The 12,437-nt window shown below is 41.9% G+C and overlaps 1 protein-coding gene across 1 annotated transcript in view; it reads left to right on the top strand.

The window, feature by feature from the left end:
• LOC137656874 (pre-mRNA-splicing factor syf1 homolog) overlaps window positions 1-12,437 on the top strand; it is a 110,136-nt gene that overhangs the window by 76,522 nt on the left and 21,177 nt on the right. The gene's annotated exons all lie outside the window — the stretch shown is intronic.

Genomic DNA, 12,437 nt, shown 5'->3' with positions numbered 1-12,437 from the left:
TCTGAATCAAGTCCCAGAACTGCAGATAGACCTCTTTGCGACGAAAGACAACAAGAAGTTGCCCCTGTACGTGTCCCCTTACGAGGACCCCTTAGCGGAAGCAGTGGACGTGATGTCCCTCAACTGGAACAGAGGGTCCAGGATTTATCTGTTCCCTCCTCACAACCTTCTGTTGAGGGTCCTCAACAAACTGAGATCCTTCAAGGGGGTAGCGGCAATAGTAGCCCACAAGTGGCCGAACAGCGTGTGGTTCCCCCTGGCATTGGAACTACAGCTGAAGTTTGTACCGCTACCAGATCCAGTTCTGACCCAGCGAGTCCAGAAGTCGACTGTCTGCGCTTCATTACAGAAAACCCGGACCCTGCAGCTCATGATTTTCTCTCCCATTCTATAGGCCTTCCAGGTCGACCTAGGTAACGAGTTCTTTAATAAAGTTCCGAAAGCCTGCGCTAGGCTCAGACCTTCAGCACCTCCAAAGGCCATTTCATGGTCTTTAGACAAAGTTCTTCATTTCGCTTCTCTGTTGTGCAATGAAGAGTGTGCGTTAAAGGATTTGACACAAAAAGTTATTTTCCTATTTGCACTCGCGTCCGGGGCCAGGGTTAGTGAGATTGTAGCCCTCTCGAGAGAGGCAGGTCGTGTTCAGTTCCTGGATGGGGGAGAACTGAACCTGTTTCCGGATCCTACGTTTCTCGCCAAGAATGAGTTACCCACCGACAGGTGGGGTCCCTGGAGAATCTGCCCTCTGAAAGAAGATGCATCTCTATGTCCAGTAGAATGCCTAAAGGTCTATCTTCATAGAACTTCAGACTTCAAGGGTGGTCAACTATTCAGGGGAGAAACATCAGGCTCAAATTTATCTCTGAATCAACTCAGAGCGAAAATCACATATTTTATTCGCAGAGCGGATCCTGACAGTACACCCGCAGGTCACGATCCGAGGAAAGTTGCCTCATCCTTAAATTTCTTTAATTGTATGGATTTTGAACATCTCCGTTCATACACTGGCTGGAAGTCTTCCAGAGTGTTCTTTCGCCACTATGCGAAGCAAGTAGAGGAACTAAAGAGATCTGTGGTAGCAGTGGGTCACGTCGTTAACCCTACTGTTTAACTCTGCGAGGAACAGTGGTTTTAATTGGGACGATTAATTCCAGGGTGAGTGTGTAGTTACATACCGTACTACAAACTAAGTGAGGGCACGGAGTTGCCCATGTAGACTGTTCCATTTCCAAAGGTGAACCTAGCATAAGTGCAGACATGTGTGCCGAGCGTTTCTAACGCTAATGTCATTGATTTGTAATACAGACTTTTATGACTTTGATACCTCGGTATCTTAAAGGTGGCATTTAATGTGTTTTCTTTCAGATAAATAAGTTCTGTTTACTATCATACTTATGCTTAAAGTTTTGGGTTATCCTCTTCTTATATATATATATATATATATATATATATATATATATATATATATATATATATATATATATATATATATATATATATATATAATTGTGGTTAACCTGTCTGTTTATTGTCTGTCAATGAACCTGTTCTTGAGAACCTTGCGTCTCCTTCACCTGTGTCAATTTATTGGTATAATTGAGTATTCATTCTATGTACCTTATCTGGGATAATTCTAATAGAATTGTTCCTTTATGCAAGCTATGTTGCATTGGTTTATGCTTTCCCTTAACGGGAGGACCCCGTCCCATAAGGGGACGATGGCGGTTTTACTAGTTTCCTCCTATGCGGATGTAAACCTTTGTCCAATACAAGTATTGTGCGGAGAACTGGTCGATATTTCATATTGACGCAGTGGTTCTTTACAAACTATGCTTTTCTTAATATAGGGCGAGACCACTATATTAGCTTGCCTGGTATTCATACATAGGTATATGTACTCTTCGAGACTTTTCCAGAGTCTAGTAGGACTCTTCCCTGTAGGGGGCAGGAAGCTCTAACATGGTTTATAGTTAGTTGAAAAGATGTATAACGGTAACATCTTAGGTCTCTAGGTCTAGTCGACCGGGAAAAATTACATCCGGGGAGTACGGCACGTTCTGAGAATCCACAGATACAGTAATGCTCTGGTATACTTCCATCAGGACGATATGGCTTGAGCCCAAAAAACGGATTTTGAGCGAAGCGAAAAATCTATTTTTGGGTGAGATGGCCATGTCGTCCTGATGGACCCGCCCTTGCCTTTCTAAGAAAGGGCTGTAGGACCCCTCCCTACATACAGTATCTGTAGCACCTCGTGTATCGCTACAAGGAATACAGATGGCGCCGCGAGCGGCGCAGGGCACGCTTACGAAACGGGGAGGAGAGATGCCTTACGAACGGCTCCCCCCTTTCTTATCGTTTTCGTTTTCTTGCCATTTGACCCCTACGAAGTGTTAACTCTGTTCGGGGTACAGATTGCCATGTGGCGTGTCAAGAATACGTCCGCTGATATTTACGATATCCCTGGGTCTTTTTTAGGGATATTCGCTCCAGGAGTTAGAATTCTGGGTACCTTAAGGTAAATTCTCTGGGAATATCGCCGTAGTTGTAATATACCCTAGGAAGCTACCCTATAGGAACTTCCATCAGGACGACATGGCCATCTCACCCAAAAATAGATTTTTCGCTTTGCTCAAAATCCGTTTTATATATATATATATATATATATATATATATATATATATATATATATATATATATATATGTATATATATATGTATATATATATGGATATGTATATATATGTATATATATATATATATATATATATATATATATATATATATATATATATATATGTATATATATATATATATGTATATATATATATATATATATATATATATATATATATATATATATATATATATATATATGTATATATATATATATATATATGTATATATATATGTATATATATATATGGATATGTATATATATGTATATGTATATGTATATATATGTATATGTATATGTATATATATGTATATGTATATATATATATATATATATATATATATATATATATATATATATATATATATATATATATCTATATATCTATCTACAATTCTACACAATTTCTGTATTACAAAAAATCCTTAAACATTATTGGATTTTTCATGAATTTCTAAGAAATTAAATCTTTTTAGAATAATTTCATGTTCACCAGGCATTTTCCATTATTTTTTAGCATTCCAGTTACTGTACGTATGATTTTTACATAAGTACAAAGTTCAATCTTTTGCCAATATAATGCAACAAACCAGAAGCTTTAATCTGTTATGGTTTGGACATAACATTTTTTTTAAAAACTTTTGTTTGCAAACATCATTTTTCAGCTAAGGCTGTATGCGCAGTACCTCATCCCAACTTTTTTAAGGGCATAAGCACCAAAGAGTTAATATATTTTAAATACTACATTAATTTGTTACTTGCTATAGAATGGACCTAAAGGATTGGACCCTAAAGCCCTGCCTCTTTATGAGCTGGCTAAAACCGTCCCTGAATTGTCGACATATGACTTTTGCTCGCACTTATACGTAATTGTAACTGTCAAGAGAGTAAGTACCTCTCAACACAGACTTCCCCCCATCTAAGGAAGACTCCCATTTAAATAACTCAGAAGTTTGTATCGATGTAGGAATAAACTACAAATTTTAAAAGCCATTTGTATTTTCCTTAGCTATACAAACCTGAGTTATTTAATGAAAGGTGCCGCGCTGCCTCATCTCCTCCACAAGTCTTAGATCAGAAGAGTGTGATATAAGCCATGCAGCAGCGTATTACACTGCCATACAGTGGGGTTGCCTAGCATCCTCTTGTGAGGCAATCGAACCCTTTTTCCAATTGACTGTCTTGTCATAGAAAACGTGACCTTTTTCACTAAAGTGTATTCCATCTTTTGTATAACTTTCTCTTGTCATAGAAAGTGTCTCAAGGATCTCTAAATGTAACTCTTTTTGCTGGCATATAGACATTGGCCTTACATTTATCCCTAAGGCCTTACTGAGGGTGAAGCGGCTGACATCGAGTCTTAGTAGGATACCTATAAGTATTGTATTTTAGATCTTGTTCCAAGCCGTTTCAACAGTTTTTTTTTTCTAGCTATTTAACCAAAGGTTGTGTTTGGCTAGTGGTGTCCTTTCTTAGGAACAGATTGTTTCTGTTTGCCTGTAAGAAATAGTGGTATTGCTGTTATCTGTTGTAATTTTACTAACTACTACTTAAATCTTCTGTGCATTGGCACCTGACCTTTCTCTTCTTTTTGAGACCGAAGTGCTCCCCTTGGTCCTTTACCATGGAGTCTCAGAATAGCGCAGTCTCGTCTTCATCTTCCTCTGCTAGGAGGGAGAATCAGTTTTTCAGTCACAGTTTTAGGCTGTTTCGTCTTGCCCTTTTCTACCCTTACTTTAGTGGGTTTCATGAACTCTGTTTTTGTTAGTAATTATTTCTTCTAAAGTTTTGTCCTTAATTTCACCTTATTTTGTATCTCTTGGATACTAATCCCATTTTCTACAACATTGTCTATGACTTCTTTATTTCTTATTTCCAACTGTTGAAACTTGGTCAGAATTTCTACCATTTGTTTTGTTAGTTCTTGGTTATAATTTTTCAGTTTTCCTATTTCCTGTTCTTGCAGAACAGGTGTACAATATTACGGTGCAGGTTTGCAGCACACTCATGTTTGAAGTTGATGCACCATTTGTTTATCTGACACTTTGAACGTCTATGCTTTAACATAAATTTTTCACTTGTCTTTAATTTCTTGATGATATTGTCTGATATATATCTTTTTCAATATTAAACTTACCCGATGATCATATAGCTGTCAGCTCTGCTGCCCGACAGAAAAACCTACGGGCGGAATACGCCAGCGATCGCTATACAGGTGGGGGTGTACATCAACAGCGCCATCTGTCAAGTAGGTACTCAAGTACTCGATGTCAACACAGAACCAATTTTCTCTCTGTCGTGCCACTGGCAAGACCTACTAAATACGCTGTTACTAACTGGATTTGTTTTCACAACTATTTGGTGAAGTACACTATTCCAGTTTTGAGCTTTCGCTATGCAGGGGTTTTATCTTCATTTCAAAACTTGAACTCGTTTTGGATAGATTTAATTATGGTGACAAAGAGAGTATGGACTCTTTCACTTTTAAATGGCCGACCCTTCCCTTAGACGGAAGTGTGTTTAGGTTTTTAGTAATTTTGCTAAACACGTTATAGATCTATTTTTTTTATATCTCTCCGCCTTTATTAGGCCTCTTCGATTAACTTTCCATTTATTATCAACATATAAAAATAAATTTTTATGTTTTGTTTATATGCGACATTTCCTGATAGTAGGCGGTCCTAACTTGGAACCGAAGTTAATCAACGTTGAGCCCGTTATATCGTATTTTACCTTTAAAGAATTTATAACTTTTTAAATTTAATGTTTTATGAAAGAATTTCTTTGATAGTCTCGTACTGTTTTCAAAGATGAACTAACGTTTAGTTTTTTTAGTCTACGCAGTTGTTGACGTTCAGGACGTTCAACATGCGCTCTATCGTTACGATAGAGAGAGAGAGTGTTTCACGGTTTCACTTTGCAGTAAGAGTAAACCGATTCTGGCGTTTCGTTCATTCTTTCTTAGCTTAAATGGTTTAAATTCTAAATTAAAGGAACTTTTTATTTGGAGAACCTTTCAGTTTTTTCCTTTAGCAAATAACATGTTTTGACGATATATAATTGGGCTCTTCTCTCAGGTGCGAAATCAAGAGAGAAAGAGAGAGAGAGATAGAGACGGAGGGAGAGAGAGGAGAAAAAACGTTTCGTTCAAGCGGGTAACGTTGTTCTCGTTTTACTCTCCTCCCTAGTCGCTGTAGGGGAAGAAGGTAAAACGTTTCTAGGGTTTTATTCTTGTTCCCAGGCTATGTGCGGTGAGAGATTGTAAACGTAGTTTATTTGATCTAGTGTTTAGTCTCTTTCCCAGCTACTGAATTCTTTATCTTTATATATGTTTTCTGTTGCATTATACGACTGTTTTCGCAATTACTACCTTTTAATGAAGGGTAGGATTGCGTGTTTCAGGTAGAAATCAGTAAAATTTCGATTTCAGTGAAATAAGTGCAAAACAGAAAATCAAAGTGATAAAGTGATATGCGCAAAGTGTTACAGTGTTGCGTCCGAGGGTTCGTCTGTTCGTGCCTGTCGTTCACCTAGTCCGGGACCTCTTGCAAGCTCCCAAGCCCAGGGGAGAAGTAATGTCGAACGACTTATGGGTTCCTCAGGCCTTGATCAACGAACAGACGTTTTTCCCTCCGTGGTTTCGGGCGTATCTACCAAGATCGCCCCACCCACACAAAGACGAGAGAGCCCACTTACTTCTCGTCTGCGGAAGAGGTTTCTCGTAAGAAACCTTGGACCAAGGTCTCGCAGCTTATTAAGTGCAAGTCGGTCCCTTCCGCGCAAGTCCAACGGCCCAGGTGTAGCCACTGGGTCAGTTCGGACTCGCTGCAGTCATCCGACGACTGCACACCTCCCAAGAGAGGCAAGGTGGTACCGCAACAGGCAGTAACTCCGTCTGTTGCCGCACCCGCTGTTTTAGACCCTCAGTCACTACGGACAGTAGCTCCGTCTGTTGCCGCTTTTGTAGACCCTAAGTGGTCTTTACTGCAGTCTATGCAGACTCAATTAGCTGCGGTTATGCAGGAGTTTCGTGCGGAGAAGGTTAACGCTGCACCCGTTAGCCTACAACCTGCCACGGTTGTGCGCCCAGCTCACGCTGAGGCTGCCTGCTCCCACACTCCGACTGCGGAGAAGGTTGACGATGCACCCGTTTGCCTACAACCTGCCACGGTTGTGCGCCCAGCAGACGCTGCGGCTGCCTGCTCCCACTCTCTGGCTGTGAGAGCTCCTCCACCCATGCGCAGTCGACCCTGCCAGACGCATGCTGACTCCCACAGACGCACGGAGCACTCCGTTGACGTGCGTGTGCTACCACAACAACAGGAGGGTGGAGTTAAGCTGCCGTGTTTTGACACGGTGCGTCAGCCTCCGCAACCCACTGTGGTTACCGCCACTCGCCCGCAGCAGACTAGTCAGTCAGGAGTTGAGGCTTCCCCACACAGCTTTGGTTGTTGCCAGCTCACAGACTGTCAAGCAGTTACATAACGTTGCCTTCTGTTCTGCTACTAATGCACCAGTGCTGTATGTCCTCACGCGCCTGTTGTGGTTGACAGTTCAGTTTTTTGACAGTTCACAGACTGTCTGCAGTTACATAACGTTGCCTTCTGGTCTGCTGCTAATGCACCAGTGCTGCATGTCCTCACGCACCTGTTGTGGTTGACAGTTCAGTTTTTTGACAGTTCACAGACTGTCATGCAGTTACATAACGTTGCCTTCTGGTCTGCTGCTAATGCACCAGTGAGACCCTCACTGAGATAACCTAGCTTTTCTCGGACAAGGTTCCTGTAGATGAGAAAGTGCTGTTCTCCCTCCTACTGATATTCCTTTGAGGACTCTGTCATTTGGAGAGGAGCCTTAAGCTGCTTAGCCTCCTATGAACTTTTGTCGAGCCTTTGAAGTTTTGCTGTACTATTATGTCACACATAACAAGGCTTCCAGGGATGGTAAATGGTTCCGCTTCAGTCGCTAACCCCGTCTGTTGCCACACCTGCTCCCGTAGACCCTAATGGGCTTTGCTGCAAGACATGCAGTCCAAGCTTGTGTCCTTGATAGAGGACTTATACGGAGAAGAACCTTCTGGCCAACAACCTTCCTACCGGTTGGTTGTGCGCCCTGTTGACGCTGAGGTATCCTACTCGCGTCCGCCAGTTGAGGTGGTTCCTCCACCGATGCGACCCAGTGTGGGTTGCCAGTCGCACGTTGACGTTAAGCGACGCTCGGAGGTGGTTGTTGACGTTCAGTGTGTCACTAGGAAGACGTTCAACAACCAGCAGAGGTGACTTGTTGTGACGCAGTGCGTCAACCTCAGCAACCCGGTAGGGTGTTGACTGCACAACCCAGACAGTCTAGACAGTTTCGGGTTGACGCTGTACTTCCTCGCGTCCCCATGGTTGACAGTTCACAGACTGTGCAGCAGTACCATGATATTGCGTCCGGCTCCGTCACGCATCCACCAGTGGGACCGGATTCAGCGAGTCAGACGTTGCCCACTCCGTTGCCGTTTCCTCATCAGTTTCGGATGAGGAACCCTCTGATGAGGACGTTGCTGAACAAGACGATCAACCCCCAGCCCTGCTATCCATCCAGAAGATGCTGAAGAAGGAACGCTGCCCTGTCAGGCTGTGGATGAGTCTGGTAAGGACTCTGTCATCCGTGGTTCAATTTGTGTCACTAGGAAGACTACACCTCCGTCCTCTTCTATACCATCTAGCTTTTCACTGGAAAAAGGACAAGACGCTAAAAGCGGTCTCGATCCCGATTTCCGGAAAGTTAAAGTCTGGTCTGACTTGGTGAAAGGACTTTTTCAACCTTAGAAAGGGTCTTCCCCTGACTGTTCAGACTCCCAAACACGTTCTCTTCTCGGACGCATCGGACGTAGGCTGGGGTGCGACATTAGACGGTAGGGAATGCTCGGGATTATGGAACTCGAGTCAAAGGACAATGCATTTCAACTGCAAGAAGCTACTGGCAGTACGTCTGACCTGGAAAAGCTTCAGGTCTCTCCTTCAAGGCAAAGTGGTGGAGGTGAACTCGGACAACACACGGCTTTGACGTACATCTCCAAGCAAGGAGGGACCTACTCTCTGACATGGTACGAGATCGCAAGGGACCTCCTCACCTGGTCAACAGGTCTAGACTTTTCACTAGTAACGAGGTTCATCCAAGGCAACTTGAATGTCATAGCAGATTGTCTCAGTCGGAAGGGACAAATAATTCCAACAGAATGGACCCTCCACAAGGATGTATGCAAGAGACTTTGGGCCACCTGGGGCCAGCCAACCATAGATCTCTTCGCAACCTCGATGACCAAGAGGCTCCCAATAGTTTGCTCACCAATCCCGGACCCAGCAGTAGTTCATATAGATGCCTTTCTACTAGATTGGTCACATCTAGATCTATATGCATTCCCTCCGTTCAAGATTGTCAACAAGGTACTGCAGAAGTTCGCCTCTCACGAAGGGACAAGGTCGACGCTAGTTGCTTCCCTCTGGCCCGCGAGAGAATGACTCACCGAGGTACTTCGATGGCTAGTAGACGTTCCCAGAACACTTCCCCTAAGGGTGGACCTTCTACGTCAGCCACGCGTAAAGAAGGTACACCAAGGCCTCCACGCTCTTCGTCTGACTGCCTTCAGACTATCGAAAGACTCTCAAGAGCTAGAGGCTTTTCGAAGGAGGCAACCAGAGCGTTTGCTAGAGCAAGGAGAACATCCACCCTTAGAATCTACCAATCGAAGTGGGAAATCTTCCGAAACTGGTGCAAGTCAGTATCCGTATCCTCGACCAGTACCTCTGTAACTCAAATAGCTGACTTTCTCTTATATCTGAAGAAAGAACGATCTCTTTCAGCTCCCACTATCAAGGGTTACAGAAGCATGTTGGCATCAGTCTTCCGTCACAGAGGCTTAGATCTTTCCAACAATAAAGATCTACAGGACCTCCTTAAGTCTTTTGAGACCACGAAGGAGCGTCGTTTGGTTACACCTGGTTGGAATTTAGACGTGGTACTAAGATTCCTTATGTCAGACAGGTTCGAACCGCTTCAATCAGCCTCCCTGAAAGATCTCACCTTTAAGACTCTTTTCCTGATATGCTTAACCACAGCTAAAAGAGTCAGTGAGATTCATGCCTTCAGCAAGAACATCGGATTCTCATCCGAAACGGCTACATGTTCTACAACTTGGTTTTCTAGCCAAACACGAGCTGCCTTCTCGGCCTTGACCAATATCGTTCGATATTCCAAACTTATCGTATGGTTGGAAATGAACTAGAAAGAGTATTATGTCCTGTAAGAGCTCTTAAGTTCTATTTAAAAACCTTTACGAGGCCCGTCTGAAGCTTTATGGTGTTCAGTTAAGAATCCATCTTTGCCTATGTCAGAGAATGCTTTATCCTATTTTATCAGACTGTTAATACGAGAAGCTCATTCCCATCTGAATGAGGAAGACCAAGCTTTGCTGAAGGTAAGGACACACGAAGTTAGAGCTGTCGCAACTTCCGTGGCCTTTAAATAGAATAGATCTCTGCAAAGATATTCGACGCAACCTATTGGAAAAGCAAATCAGTGTTCGCGTCTTTTATCTTAAGAATGTCCAGTCTCTTTACGAGAACTGCTACAATCTGGGACCATTCGTAGCAACGAGTGCAGTAGTGGTGAGGGCTCCACCACTACAATTCCCTAATTCCATAACCTTTTTAATCTTTCTCTGGAAATGTTTTATTATTGTTTTTGGGTTGTCCGGAAGGCTAAGAAGCCTTTCGCATCCTACTTGATTTGGCGGGTGGTCAAAGTCATTTCTTGAGAAGCGCCTAGATTAGAGGTTTTGATGAGGACCTTTAGTATGGGTTGCAACCCTTCATACTTCAGCTCCTAGGAGTCGCTCAGCATCCTATGAGGATCGCGAGGCTCAGTAAGGAAGACGTACTTAAAAAGGCAGAGTAATTGTTCAAGTCGACTTCCTTACCAGGTACTTATTTATTTTATGTTTGTTATTTTGAATAACTGCTAAAATGAAATACGGAATACTTAGCTCATAATAATGTCAACATGTAATGCTGGTCTCTACCCACCCCCCTGGGTGTGAATCAGCTATATGATCATCGGGTAAGTTTAATATTGAAAAATGTTATTTTCATTAGTAAAATAAATTTTTGAATATACTTACCCGATGATCATAAATTAAAGGACCCACCCGTCCTCCCCAATAGAGACCCAGTGGACAGAGGAGAAAATTGGTTCTGTGTTGACATCGAGTACTTGAGTACCTACTTGACAGATGGCGCTGTTGATGTACACCCCCACCTGTATAGCGATCGCTGGCGTATTCCGCCCGTAGGTTTTTCTGTCGGGCAGCAGAGCTGACAGCTATATGATCATCGGGTAAGTATATTCAAAAATTTATTTTACTAATGAAAATAACATATTTAGAAATCTTTGCTAACTAAAGCATTACTCACTTGCTTTGTGACCACTAATATAAAAAAGGGGTCTGGCTGAAATTTACCCACCTGCTGCCACATCCGCATAGTCCCAGATGACTTTCCATCTTTTATGTCCCCAATCTCCTGTAAGTGTTGTTGAACAAACAGTTACTCTCCTCAGTGTTGAGCCATCCCTAACAAGCCGCTGCTCCCACCTGAGCAGCACAAGGCAAAAGCCTGTTTTCTCTCCAGGATTGACAATGGAAGGCTTGTGATTACTGGGATTTCCGGACATCCAAGAACAACCAGACTCTTAGGTACAACTGAGTATTAGAAAGAAGTGGCAACTAGGCTTTTTAGTTGGCCAGGATTCCAAGGCACAAAAGCTCTGTCAGCCTCAAGAGCATGTACTGTCAAAAGTAGAGTCTGCTCTGGATGTTCAGGCTGATAGTGATTTTCAAGGAAACCCAATGACTAGCACTGGTAATTATCTTATGATATACAGTAGTGAATGCAGCTTAGTCTCCGGAGTTCTCATTCTCCTGAAGAGGTTTCCTATGTAATGACAGGCGGACTGATGGTCATTGATGAAAACTTTTTAATCCTGTGCATCAAGAATGAATTCCCAAGCAAAAATGTGTTTGACTTTGGACAGGAAAGGATGCTATTCACTACAAATGTTGGTTAAGCAACAGCACATTGCCATTGGTTATGTTCTTAGAAGTGATGTGATGGTATTTGCAGGAGCACCTCTGCGGAAATCATGGAGATAAGACTATACCTAAGTGAAAGCCACCAGTGGGACAGAGTACAGGAAATTATATTATGAAAGATGTGTTCAAATGTATTGTTTGCTAAGAGGGTTAATTGAGATGTATCATACTTTTAAAAAAAATTTATTTTGATAGGTTCTCAATTTTTTCTTGTTCTGGCAAATATTTTCATATAATATTTTGACAGTCAACTTTAACAGAGTTTGTATTTTTTGTAGATTTTGACACGACCTAAGTAAAATAGAGTTTTTACTATGGTTTCATATTCTTTCCATGGTAACAACTTCCTAGTTTTTTTTTTTTTAATTATACCCATCCCCCTTTCAAAGTCAGAAGTAGAATTAGAAAATGACATTGTATTACTTTTCTTGGAGTGTTTTTTAATCTATTATGAAACCGTGTTTATGAAATTCAAAATCTTACGAAAAAGGTATGTAATCACACAAAAGCTAGAAAAATTTTTAATGATTTCAAATTTATGTTTTTTTCTCCATGGTGATTATCTTTTTGTGATGCCCCAAACATGGTAAGACAGCATCTTTTCTAATCTTACATAAAAAGTTGTGAA

This window comes from Palaemon carinicauda, chromosome 17 (assembly GCF_036898095.1).
Source record: "Palaemon carinicauda isolate YSFRI2023 chromosome 17, ASM3689809v2, whole genome shotgun sequence".
NCBI lineage: Eukaryota > Metazoa > Arthropoda > Malacostraca > Decapoda > Palaemonidae > Palaemon > Palaemon carinicauda.
The sequence above is the reverse complement of the archived record's forward strand: the minus strand, read 5'-3'. Positions and strand labels throughout refer to the sequence as shown.